Raw genomic sequence first — 13,049 nt, 5'->3', positions numbered from 1 at the left:
TGGTCATTTCACAATGTTGTAGTTAATGTGTACAATATTCTCCTGGTTCTGCTACTTCACTCAGCATCAGCTCATGCAAGTCTTGCTATGTTTTCTTAAAGTCTCACCACTCATGATTTCTTGAAGAATAATAATATTTGATAATATTCATTTGCCATAACTTCTTCAGCCATTCCCCAATTGAGGGGGTATCCCCTCAATTTCCAATTCTTTACCACTAGAAAAAGAGCTGTTAGGTTATATATTTTTTAAATTTATTTCCTGGGGCAGCTAGGTAGTACAGTGGATAGAGCACCAGCCCTATAGTTAAGAGGACCTGAGTTCATATCTGACCCCAGACACTTAATAGTCCCCTATCTGTGTGACCTTGGGCAAGTCACTTAGCCCCATTGCCTTATAAAAACAAACAAAAATTATTTTCTTTTTCTCCTGTTACATGTAAAAAGAAGTTTTAACATCCCTTTTCAAAACTTTAGATTTTGAATTCTCTCCCTTTCCCCATCTCTCCCTATACCCCATTGAGAAAATAAGCTATTTGATATAGTTTAAAAATGTGTAGTCAAACAAAACATTTCCAAAATAGTCATTTTGTGAAAATAAGCATAGACTCCTCCTCCCCCCCTAAAAGGAACCTCAAGTTAAATGAAATAAAAAAGTGTGCTTCATTCTGTATTCATATACCATCAGCTCTTTCTCTCTACCTAAGAATGGATAGCATTCTTTATCATAAGTCCTTCAGAAAGGCTAAGACATTCACATTATTGTTGCTACTTTTATTATAGTGTATTTCCTATTGTATCTGCTCATGTAAGTTTGTCCAGGTTTTATTGAGAGTATCCTGCTCATCATTTCTTAGAACAGATTGGCATTCCATTATAATAACATTAATACTTTTTCAACCATTCCCCAATTGATGGGTATCTTCTCAATTTCCAATTTTTTGGCATGAGAAAAGAGCTGCTATAAATATCATTATACGAATAGAACTTTTTTCCTTTCCATTTTTCATCTCTCCTGGAATACAGATCTTGTAGTTGCATAGCTAGGTCCAACAGTATATATAGTTTTATAGTTCTTTGGACATAGTTCCAAATTGCTCTATAGAATTGTTAAATCATTTCACAACTCCACCAAAAATGCATTAATGTTCATTTTCTCTATATCAACCTCCAACATTTGCCATTTTCCTTTTATATCCTATTAGCCAATCCAATGATATAAGCTAGTACCTCAGAAATGTTTTAATTTGTATTTCTTTAATCAATAATGAGTTAGGAATTTTTTTTAAAAAATATGGCCATAGTTAGCACTGATAACCTCAGCTGAAAACTGTTCATATATTTTAATCACTTATCAAGTGGAGAATAGCTCTTATTTTTTATAACTTTGAATCCAGTTCTCTGTTTGATAAATGAAGTCTTTATCAGAGAATCGTTTCAATATTTTCCCCAACAATTTTTTCACTCCATCATATTCCCCTACCCTCATTTATTCTATTCTCTCTCTTCTTTTAATATGTCCTTCTTCAAATTGTGCTTCCCACAATCTACCTTCATTTCTATCACCTCCCTCCCCCTTCCTCCCAATCCCTTCTCTCTCCAATTTTCCCTCTAAGAAAAGATAGATTTCTATATACAACTGAAGGTGTATGTTATTCTCTTTCTGAGAAAATTTCAATGAGCATCTGGCTCACTTGCTTCCCCTCATCTCCACTGCACTGCAAAAGCTTTTTTATGGAATAACTTACCCCATTATACCTCCCCCATTGTCTTTCTCCCAGTACATTACTCTCTCACTCCTTAACTCTATCTTTTTTGGGGGAAATAGCATCAGTACCTCACTGAGAGGATAACTTCATTTTTTTCTCCTTTTTTATTTATAGGCTATCATTTTATTTATTTCTATTGTTTTTGAATTTTACAACTTTTTTGTCCAATCTCGCTTCCCTACCCCCATTCTCCACAGAAGACAGTCTGATAGTCTTTACATTGTTTCCATGCTATATATTGATCAAAATTGAATGTGTTGAGAGAGAAATCATATCCTTAAGGAAAAAAATATAAGAGATAGCAAAATTACATAAGATACATTTTTTAAAATTTGTTCAAACTTCACAGTTCTTTCTCTGGATACAGATGGTATTCTCCATCGCAGATACCCCCAAATTCTGCCTAATTGTTGCACTAATGGAATGAGCAAGTCCTTTAAGGTTGATCATCACCCCCATGTAGCTGTTAGCTTGTACATATTTTTCTGGTTCTGCTCATCTTGCTCAGCACCTAACTCTATCTTTTTAATACATTATCACTTCATATTCAATTCGCATCTGTGTCCTGTTTATATGTTCCATCTAACTGCCCTATTAAATGAGAAAGCTCATATAAATTATCAGTATCATACTCCCATGAAGAAATATCAGAAGTTTAACATCATTATGTCCCTTGTGATTTTCCTTTTCTGTTTACTTTTATCTTCAAGCTTCACTTGAAATTCATATTTGAAGATCAAACTTTTTGTTCAACTCTAGTCTTTTCATCAGGAAAGTTTGAAAGTCTTCTATTTCATTAAATGCTCATTTTTCCCCTTGAAAGAATATGCTCAATTTCACTGGAAGTTGATTATTAGTTTTAGTCTAAATTATTTTACTTTCTGGAATACTATGGTCCCTTAATGTATGAAAATGCTAAATCTTCTTTTATCATGACTATGATTCCATGATCATTGTATTTTTTATTTCTGGATGCTTGTTTTCTCTTTGACCTAGGAGTTCTGGAAATGGTTATAATATACCTGCAGTTTTCATTTTGGGATCTCTTTCAGAAAGTAGTTGGTAGATTCTTTCAATTTCTATTTTACATTTTGATTCTGGAATATCAGGGAAGTTTTCCTTGATTATTTTTTAAAAATTTATTTATATTTGAATTTTATAATTTTTCCCCTAATCTCACTTCCCTCCCCCATCCCCCACAGAAGGCAGTCTGTTAGTCTTTACATTGTTTTCATGCTATACATTGATCTAAGTTGAATGTGTTGAGAGAGAAATCATATCCTTAAGGAAATAAAATAAAATATAAGAGATAGCAAAATTACATAATAAGATAACTTTTTTAAAAATTGAAGGTAATATTCTCTGGTCTTTGTTCAAACTCTACTCCTTGATGATTTTTTAAAGATGATATCTAAACTCTTTTTTTTTTTTGGTCATAGAATTCAGATAGTGCAATAATTTTTAAATTATCTCTTCAGGATCTACTTTATAGGTTATTTTTCTAATGAAATATTTCACATTGTCTTAGTTTTTCATACTTTTGGTTTTGTTTTATTGTTTCTTGATTTCTCAGAAAGTCATTAACTTCCCTTTGCTCAATTCTGTATTTTAAGGAATTATTTTCTTCAGTTGAGCTTTTGTTTTCCCTTTTCCATGTGGTCAATTCTCCTTTTTTTAAGGCATTTTTCTCTTCATTGGCTTTTGTACCTCTTTTGACATTTGACCCAGTCTGCTTTTTAAAATGTTGTTTTCTTCAATTTTTTCTGTGTTTCCACCAAACTGCTTACTTAGTTTTCATAATCTTACCACATTTCCCTCATTTCTCTTCCCAATTTTTCCTCTACCTTCCTTAATTGATTTTCAAAATCCTTTTTTGAGCTCTTCCATGGCCTGGGACCAATTCATATTTTTCTCAGAGGTTTTGGATGTAGTTTTCATTTCATCTTGTTTTGAGTGTGTGTTTTAATCTTCCTTATTCATAGAACCTTTTTATGATCAAATTTTTTTTCTTCTGTTTGCTCATTTCGCCAGTCTATGGTTTAATTTCAACTCTTTGTTAAGGTATTCTGCTTCCAGGATGGAGGATATACTGTCCAAAATTTTCAAGATTTTTTGGTAGCTGTTGTCAGAGGTACTTTTGGGAACCAGCAAGTTATCAGTTCTTCCAAGGTGGTATGATACAAGGAAAAGTTATTACTACTCTCCTGGTCTGTGCTCTGGACTCCTTCCTGCCCTGGAACTATGAGGTTCCCCATTTCCCTGGGGCAGCAAATTCTATTATGCTATTGTGCCTTTGCTTCCTGGGACTGCAACCCAGATCTGTGTATGAACAAAGCAGTGGAGTCCTGCCTCAGTGATAGCAAGGAGACCCTGTAATTTCCCTGTACTCCTTTTTCACCAAGACGCAATAGACCTTTTCCTCTGATCTTCCAAGTTGTCTTGGGCTGGAAAATTGTTACACTCCATCTTTTGTTGGCTTCTGTTACTCTAGAATTTTTTGATTAATTTATTAAAGAAATTTAGAATAGTTTGAGTGGGAGTTAGGCGAGTCCCTGCCTTTACTCCATCATCTTGGCTCTGCCTCTAATGTTAAACTTTTTAATGTATGTATTTCCTTTTGTTATTTATGTACCATTACCCTCATTCCAAGAGAAGGAACTACTCATTCCCACCTCATCTCCATTTCTCCCCCTTCTGCTTTAACTTGGTTTTTCAGCTGTACAATTTTCCTCTTGGGGTATTGTGACTGATTGTAATAGGAATTCCCCATCGACCATGGATGTTTTATGCATAGGGTATAAGGGGAATATGAATCTGGAAACTTTCTTTTGAGGCAACCAAAATTATGTTTTTAAATCTACAAAAAAAGATTCAGAATTTTCATAAAATGCTGCAGAAACTATTGTACCAGTAGATTTGAATTACTATATTTATTTCAATATTTTACCCACTTACATATTACCCTACCACCTCATTTTGTGAAAAAAAATTTTTCTCATATAATTAATTCCTCCCTCACATAAGGATTTTTCCTTTTACTTTGAAAAAGAAAATACACATCTAATAGAAACCTCAAGCAAAATATACTTTGTTTTTCTATGCCTTAGGTGGGTGGGTGGATTGGGGAGAAGATAAGAAAGGGAGGACAGATGTAAGAGGAGTGAGACACACAGAGAGAGAAAGCAGAATAATTTTTCCTCTTTGTATGTCTCTAACTGAAATGTATTATATAAATAAAATTTTATTATATGATATTGTAATCTATAACAGAATTTCTTATTTTTTAAATAAGAAAATTTAAATATACATCCATACACAAGCATATGCACATTTATACATACATGTGCACATGCATACACATATATACATGTGTATATACATGTTTGAATATGGGTGTATATAACTATATACACACTCTGATTCATCTTGTGTCTCTTGATATTTATAATATGAATGTAGTATGATTCTAAATATAAATGTTTCCTCATGTTGTATCTCTTGAGTGTTTCACACAGATTAGATCTTTGTAAGGCATTTTACTTGTTTATATTGTTTTGATTTGTTTTATCCCTGGAAATCATAATAGGTAATAACGTGGGATCTCATCTCTGACAAATGACCTTATAATCTTCATGGGAAAAATTAATGATAATAAAGATAAACTTTACACTCATCTATGGTCTTTCCCTTTACTGTCTTTTTCTCCACAACTGTACTCTATTGAGTACATGAATATTTCGATTAGAGTATGTGAATTAGAAAGGAAGAGTGGATTTTTACTGAAGAGAAGAAAATCTCTTTGATAACTCTTAGGTTGTTTGCTCACTTATCTTTAAGTGGCTCAAAGAAACTCAGTATTAATAACTGAGCTGGAGTTTCTTTCTGTTCTTCCTAACTCTTCTAGTACTAGTAGATTAGGGAATATCCTATTTTCTAAATAGTTTCCTGAAGACTTAGTTTTTGATTATGGACAAATCAGGTCGTTGTAGAGTTAGCCTTAGAATTCATTGAGAGAAATACATACAGGTGGAAAATTATTTTCTAAATTGTGCTAAATGTTCTTAAAATGCCTTTGATACATTCTTAGGAATATGGAAACTCACATGAATCATGCCATTTTAACTACCAATTTGGAAATTTATATTAAGATGATAAGTTGTTATTCAATCTAGCATCCATGTTGAAAACTATTTCCTTATGCATAGTAAAACTTGTCAGTGCTGTTTCTCGAAAACATTTTACTAGTTACAGTAAGCCTCAGAACATTTCAGAGCATCCTAAAAAGATACCTATGCAGTAAAATGAGTATGGCCTCACAATCCCCATAGTGAAAAAGGAATGGTTGTTTTCCAGGTTAAGATACACATTTGATTGAAAGACATATAGTGCTTATTGAGAATATGTGTCTGGAACAGACAGTACAGAGGGACAATATAGCTAGTGTTGAATAAGAAGGAAAGAGATGTGAATAAGGAAATTCAAGTTTGAATGACCCCAAACTTCTCACAGGGAAAAAAAGTCCAAATTTCTAATATGAACACTTAATATTTACTGTGTTTCAACATGGAATAAGATAAAATACAATGATCCCTAAAGCATTTAACAGGGTATGTTAGAATCTCTGTCATTAGAAGGAATTTTCAAGTCCTTTAGGACCTATTTGAGTATTTTAGTATTTACAGAGTGATGCTTTTGTGAAAAGAATACTTTCAGAGAGACTAAGATGAGACCATGTGTTAAAAGTCATATGATCTACTAAAGTTCATACAAAATGAATCTCAAGAAGTCAGCAATGGATGTTATTGAGCATATTATTGGGAAAGGAAGTAGGTTGGTAATGGGTAAAAAAACAGAAGATAAGAGACAGTCTGAATGTTACAATGGTAACCCACTCTTATAAAAAGAGATTCTAGAGGAAAGTCTTCATTGTAGAGGAACAATATGATAATAAAGATAAGGAAGTCACAGAATATGAAAGTATAGGTGTATTTAATTCTGTTCTGATTGGGGGAAAAAACTATACTTTGATAAAGTTACAGTTCCATTGAAATATTGAATTAGTTTTTTACTAACTTCTCTTTGCTAAAATTTGGGTATTCACTAAGACCATAATTAATAGAATCAAAAGTTAAACAAATTTGTAGTTCTCAGAATTTATACCCATCAAGGTAAATTATTTAATCTCTGTGAAATAAAACCTCTCTTCTTTCTTTTCCACCTTTATAAATAAAGATATTTTCTGAGAAAATCAACAGGAATCTAGATAAGAAGAAAGACGTTTCTTTATGTTTAGAGCATGAATATGCTCGTGTCTTACCAGGACTGGTTTTGGAATACAAAAATAGAACAGGGAATACATTTATTAATTATTATGCTAGTTATGAACATTAAGCATATCTAGAAAAATTGCTTTTGTTTTTTTTGGCAAGGCAATGTGGTTAAGTAACTTGCCCAAGGTCACACAGCTAGGTATTTATTAAGTTTCTAAGGTCAGACTTGAACTCAGGCCCTCCTGACTCCAGGACCATTGCTCTATACACTCTACCACTTAGCTCCCCCATTTTTATTGTTTTCATTTTCCTTTGTGTCTGATTCTTTCTGATTTCATTTGGGGTTTTCTTGGCAGAGATGTTGTAGCACTTTGCCATTTCCTTCTCCATCTCATTTTACAGATGAGGAAACTGAGGCAAATACAGTTAAATGACTTGCCCAGAGTCACACAGCTTGTAAGTGACTGAGTTCAAATGTGAATTCAGGAAAATGAGTTTTCCTGACCTCAAGACTGTCACTCTACAAACTGTACCACCTATCTGCACATAGATTCCATATATCATCTCATCTCACTTGAGATTCAGACCAATTTAGAGATGCATATTACTAAGGTATTATTATGTTCATTTTATAATGACAGTGAATGCTTGTAGTAGGATAATGAACCATATCTTTCAGACTTCAAGTTCAGTGCATTAATCATGAGGATGATCTTAAAGAAAATGTCCAATGTTCATTGTTATCAAAATACACAAAAATCATGTAAGACTACTCAGGGTGATGTTAATGAGTCAGAGAGACCTAGGGCTAGAGGGACTCTTGAGAGGTCATTTAACTTCTCTTCTTGCACTATTCTCTCTGGCACTTAGATTCTCTGAAGGAATAGATTAACTCAAAAGTTAACTTCTACCAGTTTGAAATCTCTTAGTTAAAAGCTTGGGTCTCTAATTCACAGGTAGAGCCCAGATTCCATAAGTATTTTTGCTTGCATGCTTATTTGTTTTTTTGCCAAGAAACACCCCCCAAAAGATATTACATCAGGAAAAGTCAGACACTGCTAAAAATGACTAAACAACAATAACAAGGAGAGAGAGAAAGGATATCAGTATTTTTATATGTCCTACTATATGTCAGTAGAAATGTGCTAAAACTTTCTTAGGGAAAAGAAAAAGCTATTTTTTTTTCTTGGTAGGTATTGGGGATTTGAGAGGTTTGTTTGCTTGTTTTCTCAGAGAAGGAGGGGCATTGAAATTCAACAAATCCTCATGAACCATGGTAATATTATCCATACACTTGAGGGGCTTCTCTACTGATGTTGCTTTTTAAAATGTAGGGACAGCATCCTATGATTAAAAGAATATTGAACCCAAGAAGAACTGGCTTCAAATACTACTTCTAAAACCTTTAGATGTGTGACCCTGGATGAAAAATTTCAATGTTATGTGATTCAAGTATCTGTTTAGAATTTATCTGCTAAACTCTAGAAGATTTACATCTTTGTTGAGAAAATTTGCTACATTTACAAAATCACAGCTCTTGCTTCTAAAAATAATTGACTTGAGTCAGGAGATTTGAAATACAACTAACTTGACATTCAATCTTGGACATTTTTCATGGTTATGGACCTCAGTTTCCTCATCTGTAAAATGAAAATGTTGAATCTTATGATTTGTAAGATCCTTTCCAGCCGTGATGCTCCATGTACATCTAATGGTTGGATTTGAAAGACCCAGGGCCAAGGAATCCACTAACACTCCCATCTCTAATAAATCCACTCATTGTAAGTTTGGGCATGGGCCAGGGTCATAGTGTGATCTAAAAAGTTTCACAATACTTTCGTATCATGTACGCAGAAGCTAGGAACTGAAGCCCCTGTCCTTGCATAGAAAAAGAGCCCATTCATCTGTCTTGAAAGAGAATAAGGTGGGTGTTTGGGGCGTTTCTAAAATAAAATGCATTTTCTGGTTAGAGGGGAGAAAGAGAAAGAAGGAGGAAAAGAGATAACCCCCAAGAAAGTCAAACTATCTATTTATTTAGTTATGTGTTTTGGGTTGCATTTTGCATTAATCGCTGCCACACACGGGAGCCCTGCAATTTATTATTGGTGATAAGTGTGGACAGTAGCTATTATTTTCTCTCCCTGTTCTAAAATGTGGCATAGTGGGACACTTAGATTTATGGAACATGCATTATTCAAAACTCCAAGCCTGGCTGGGATGGCTCAGCAGGAATAGTCCCAGCTATTTGCAGAACCTTTCCTCTCCTCCTGTGTCACACACTTTTCCAAAAATACTGGAGAATTTTACTGTGTCATACACTTCTCCACAAAAAAAAGGAGGAAGCATTCACATAGGAAAACTCATTGGTAAATGAGTCACAGAAGGTAGTGACCAGAAACCTAATCTGGCACTTGAGGGCTTCTAGTAAAAGTGAGCAGTGTCTTGTGGGAAGTAATTAGGGAGAGATGATATTTTAATACTACAAGAACTATATAATATGAGTTGACATTTATGAAGTGCTTTACAGTTTACAAAACATTTTACGTCCATTAGCTCATTTAATCCTCACAAAAATCCCTGGAGAAAGATAGTGCATGTGCTATGCTTTCATTTTAAGGCTGAAGAAACAAATACCCCCAAAGTGAATAACTTACTCAAGGTAAAATAATTATCATACATTAAAGTCAGAACTCAAATTCAGGTTCTCTGATACCAAATCCAGTGATATTCTTTCTGTCCCACTCTACTACCAAATATCTTTTTTTTTTAAAGTCACAAATAAGGAAACTACAGAGTGCCTAGAATCAGGAAGACCTGAGGTAAAATCAAGCCTCAGACCATCACTAACTGTATGACCCTGGGCAAGGCACTCAGTCCTGTTTGCCTCAGTTTCCTCAACTGCAAAATGAGCTGGAGAAGGAAATGGCAAACAACTCTAGTATCCTTGCCAAGATACCCCAAAAGTAGATCATAAAGAGTCAGACACTACTGAAAAAAATAACTAAGCAACAACAAGAGAGAAAGGGAATAGATATTTCTATGGTACCTACTATTTGATCCTCACAACATGCTGTGAGTTAAATGCTGTTTTTGTTCCAATTATACAGTTGATGAAACTGAGGCATACAGAGGATCACCAATCAAACAAGTGTCTAAGTTGAGTCAGGTCTTCCTGGCTCCAGGTTCAGTACTCCATTTACTATACCACCTAGCTTTTTTCTTTCCTTTTTGAAACTTAAGAGAATATTCTAGTCTCTATGATTTATTCATCAAGGCACCTTTTCCCCCTTTCTCTCAAATATATCTAGGTTTTAATATATGGCCAAGAGACTAAAAGTGCTGGAAAAATGATTAAAGACTTGAAAAAAATGTTACTAGGAAATTTTCTAGGGAATAGAGATGTATAAAAATAAATATATCCATAGGGATAAAAATTGGTTCTGGGATTTCATTAGTAAGGGAACTTCTGGAAATTCTTTTACCAATACAGGTATTCATTTTATCTACAACTTATGATCATATTTGCCTAGAGTTGTGGTTCTTAAACTTTTTGATCTAAGGACAACTTTACAGTCTTATTCTTGAAGACTCAGTAATACTCTTGAAAAATAATGAGAACCACAAAAAGGTTTTGTTTTTTCAGGTTATCACTATAAACTTTCACCCTATTAGAAATTTAAACAAATGCTTAATATATACTTATTAGTTCATTTTAAATATCAATAACATACTAATTATATGAAATTATTAATACCATATTTTACATATATATATATATATATATATATATATATATATATTCCAAAAGCAAAAAACTTGAGGGAGAAGAGTGGTATTGTTTTATATTTTTGTAAATCTTTCTAAAGACCAACTTAATTAAAGATAACTGGATTTTTAATATCTTCTCTATTCAGTCATTTAGTTTATATTGTTTTGGGTGAAGTATGATAAGTATATGAAGAAAATCTGGCTTCAAACAGATTGACATCAAAATATTTAGAAAAGGGAAGTGTATTTTATAGGTAGGTAAATAATGTCTTAGTAGTATTTTGAAGATAGTTTTGACACCATAGATACTGCGAAAGGGTCTTAAAAACTCCAAGAGGTCTGTGGACCTCATTTGGAAAATCACTAGCTTAGAACACTAAAAGTGTTGATGACTCCCCAGGATCACACAGATAGGATATGTAGAAATGTATCTTCCTGGCAGCAAAACTTACCCTTACTTATGCTCTTAAGGAAATAACAGCAAAAATAAAAGTAACAACAAGTGGCATTCAAATAGCACTTTGAATTTATCTTTTTGTAATTTAAAAAATTTTAAACTTAATTATAAGGTAAGAAAAGAAAAATAACAGATTATAGGAGAAAATTCAATATTATCAATATATTTCTATTACAAAGAGACATATAATATATACTATTCATTGTATTTAAAGGTGTTCATTTTTTTCTTTGCTTCCTTATAGATTTTTCCCCCTCTACTATGCATTTTTTATTTTATTTTTCCCCTTCCATCTCCTTCTAGGTGCTCCAAAATGATTACAATTAGGTGTGAAGATATATATCTATATCTGTTTAGATTTATATTCATATTTATATATGTTTATATCTAAATATGTATGTGTGTTATATACCTACATATACACTAATATGCATATATACATCTATATAGATATAATTATATATATGCAAATATATGTCTATAACATGCTTTTCACCACCTGTCATATGTTTCTCTGAAGGTAGACAGCATCCTGCTTTGTAAGTCCAAGTCTTTCCATGATTTTCTAAAATCACCCAGCTCATCATTTCCTACACCAATCACATTCTTTCTGGGAGATTGTTCATGAAAGCCTCTTGTCAATTTTCTGCAATTCTTCTGTTCTTAGCTGATGTTTTATTTATAAAAGAAAACTTTAATTTACTCAAAATTATCCACTTTACACTTCAATAATGTTCTCACCTTATAACTTAGTTTATTGTCTGATATTATTGAATCTATTTTCTTTACATCTTTCTTCCCCTAGTCTCTTTGAAGTTCCTGACTCTATGTTATTTCAAATGAATTTTGTTTCTATTTTTTCTAACTCAAAATTTTTTAGTAATTATTCAAGATGTCATTAAAGAAATAGATCAGTTAGGTAAAATTATCATTTTAAAATTATATTGACTTTAACTAACCATTATTTAGATTTGATTTGATTTGGAAAAAAGTGTTTTGATGTTTTTGTTCCTATAGTTCCTATATCTGATTTGCAGATATACTCTTAGGTATTTTATACTGTCTAGCATTTTTCCACTATACCACAAACAAAACACTTATGACAATTTTTGAATATCAGGTTAAAAATTAAAAAAAGAACAAATAGAAATAGATGTGAACTGAACATGGGTTAGGTGTGCTCTAACAATTGCTCTGGGTGAGAATTCTCATTGACTCTTGGCCTAAGAGGAAGGGGAAGGGTCAAAGGGAATGTTCCCTAAGAGTATGCCCATATACCAACTTAATATTCAATTCAAATCTATGATAATAGCTATGTGCAATTTATTCATAATTCATGAATAATTTAGTGTCCAGCACCTGATAGGTGCTAGCTAAAGCATCATTTTAAAAAGATATGGATGTTCAGAAATAGGAGAAATGAGCCTGCAAGTTGTTGTATACTAATAAGAGAAGCTTAAAATCAAACAGAGATGAGCTAGAATTTCTGGCATTAGATGAAGACTATAATTGGCATTTCTGTAACATGGTGAGATAAGAAGAATCAATAGGACAATGTAATCCCCAGCTATAGCTGATACTGAAAAGACAGATAACAGAGAAGGTGGATGCTGTCCAGGGTAGAATACAGCTGCTTCAGGGCTGGGATTCCAAGCCTGACAATGACTTATTCAGCTTTCCAAAAGTCACTTTCCTACCTTTACTTTTCTCATATATGTGAGTCTGGAAATTCCTCTAGGGCAACCAACAAAATTTTGCCACACATAATGCCCCTCAGCTCCCAGGA

This window comes from Macrotis lagotis, chromosome 1 (assembly GCF_037893015.1).
Source record: "Macrotis lagotis isolate mMagLag1 chromosome 1, bilby.v1.9.chrom.fasta, whole genome shotgun sequence".
NCBI classification, from domain to species: domain Eukaryota; kingdom Metazoa; phylum Chordata; class Mammalia; order Peramelemorphia; family Peramelidae; genus Macrotis; species Macrotis lagotis.
This window is presented reverse-complemented; position numbering follows the sequence as displayed.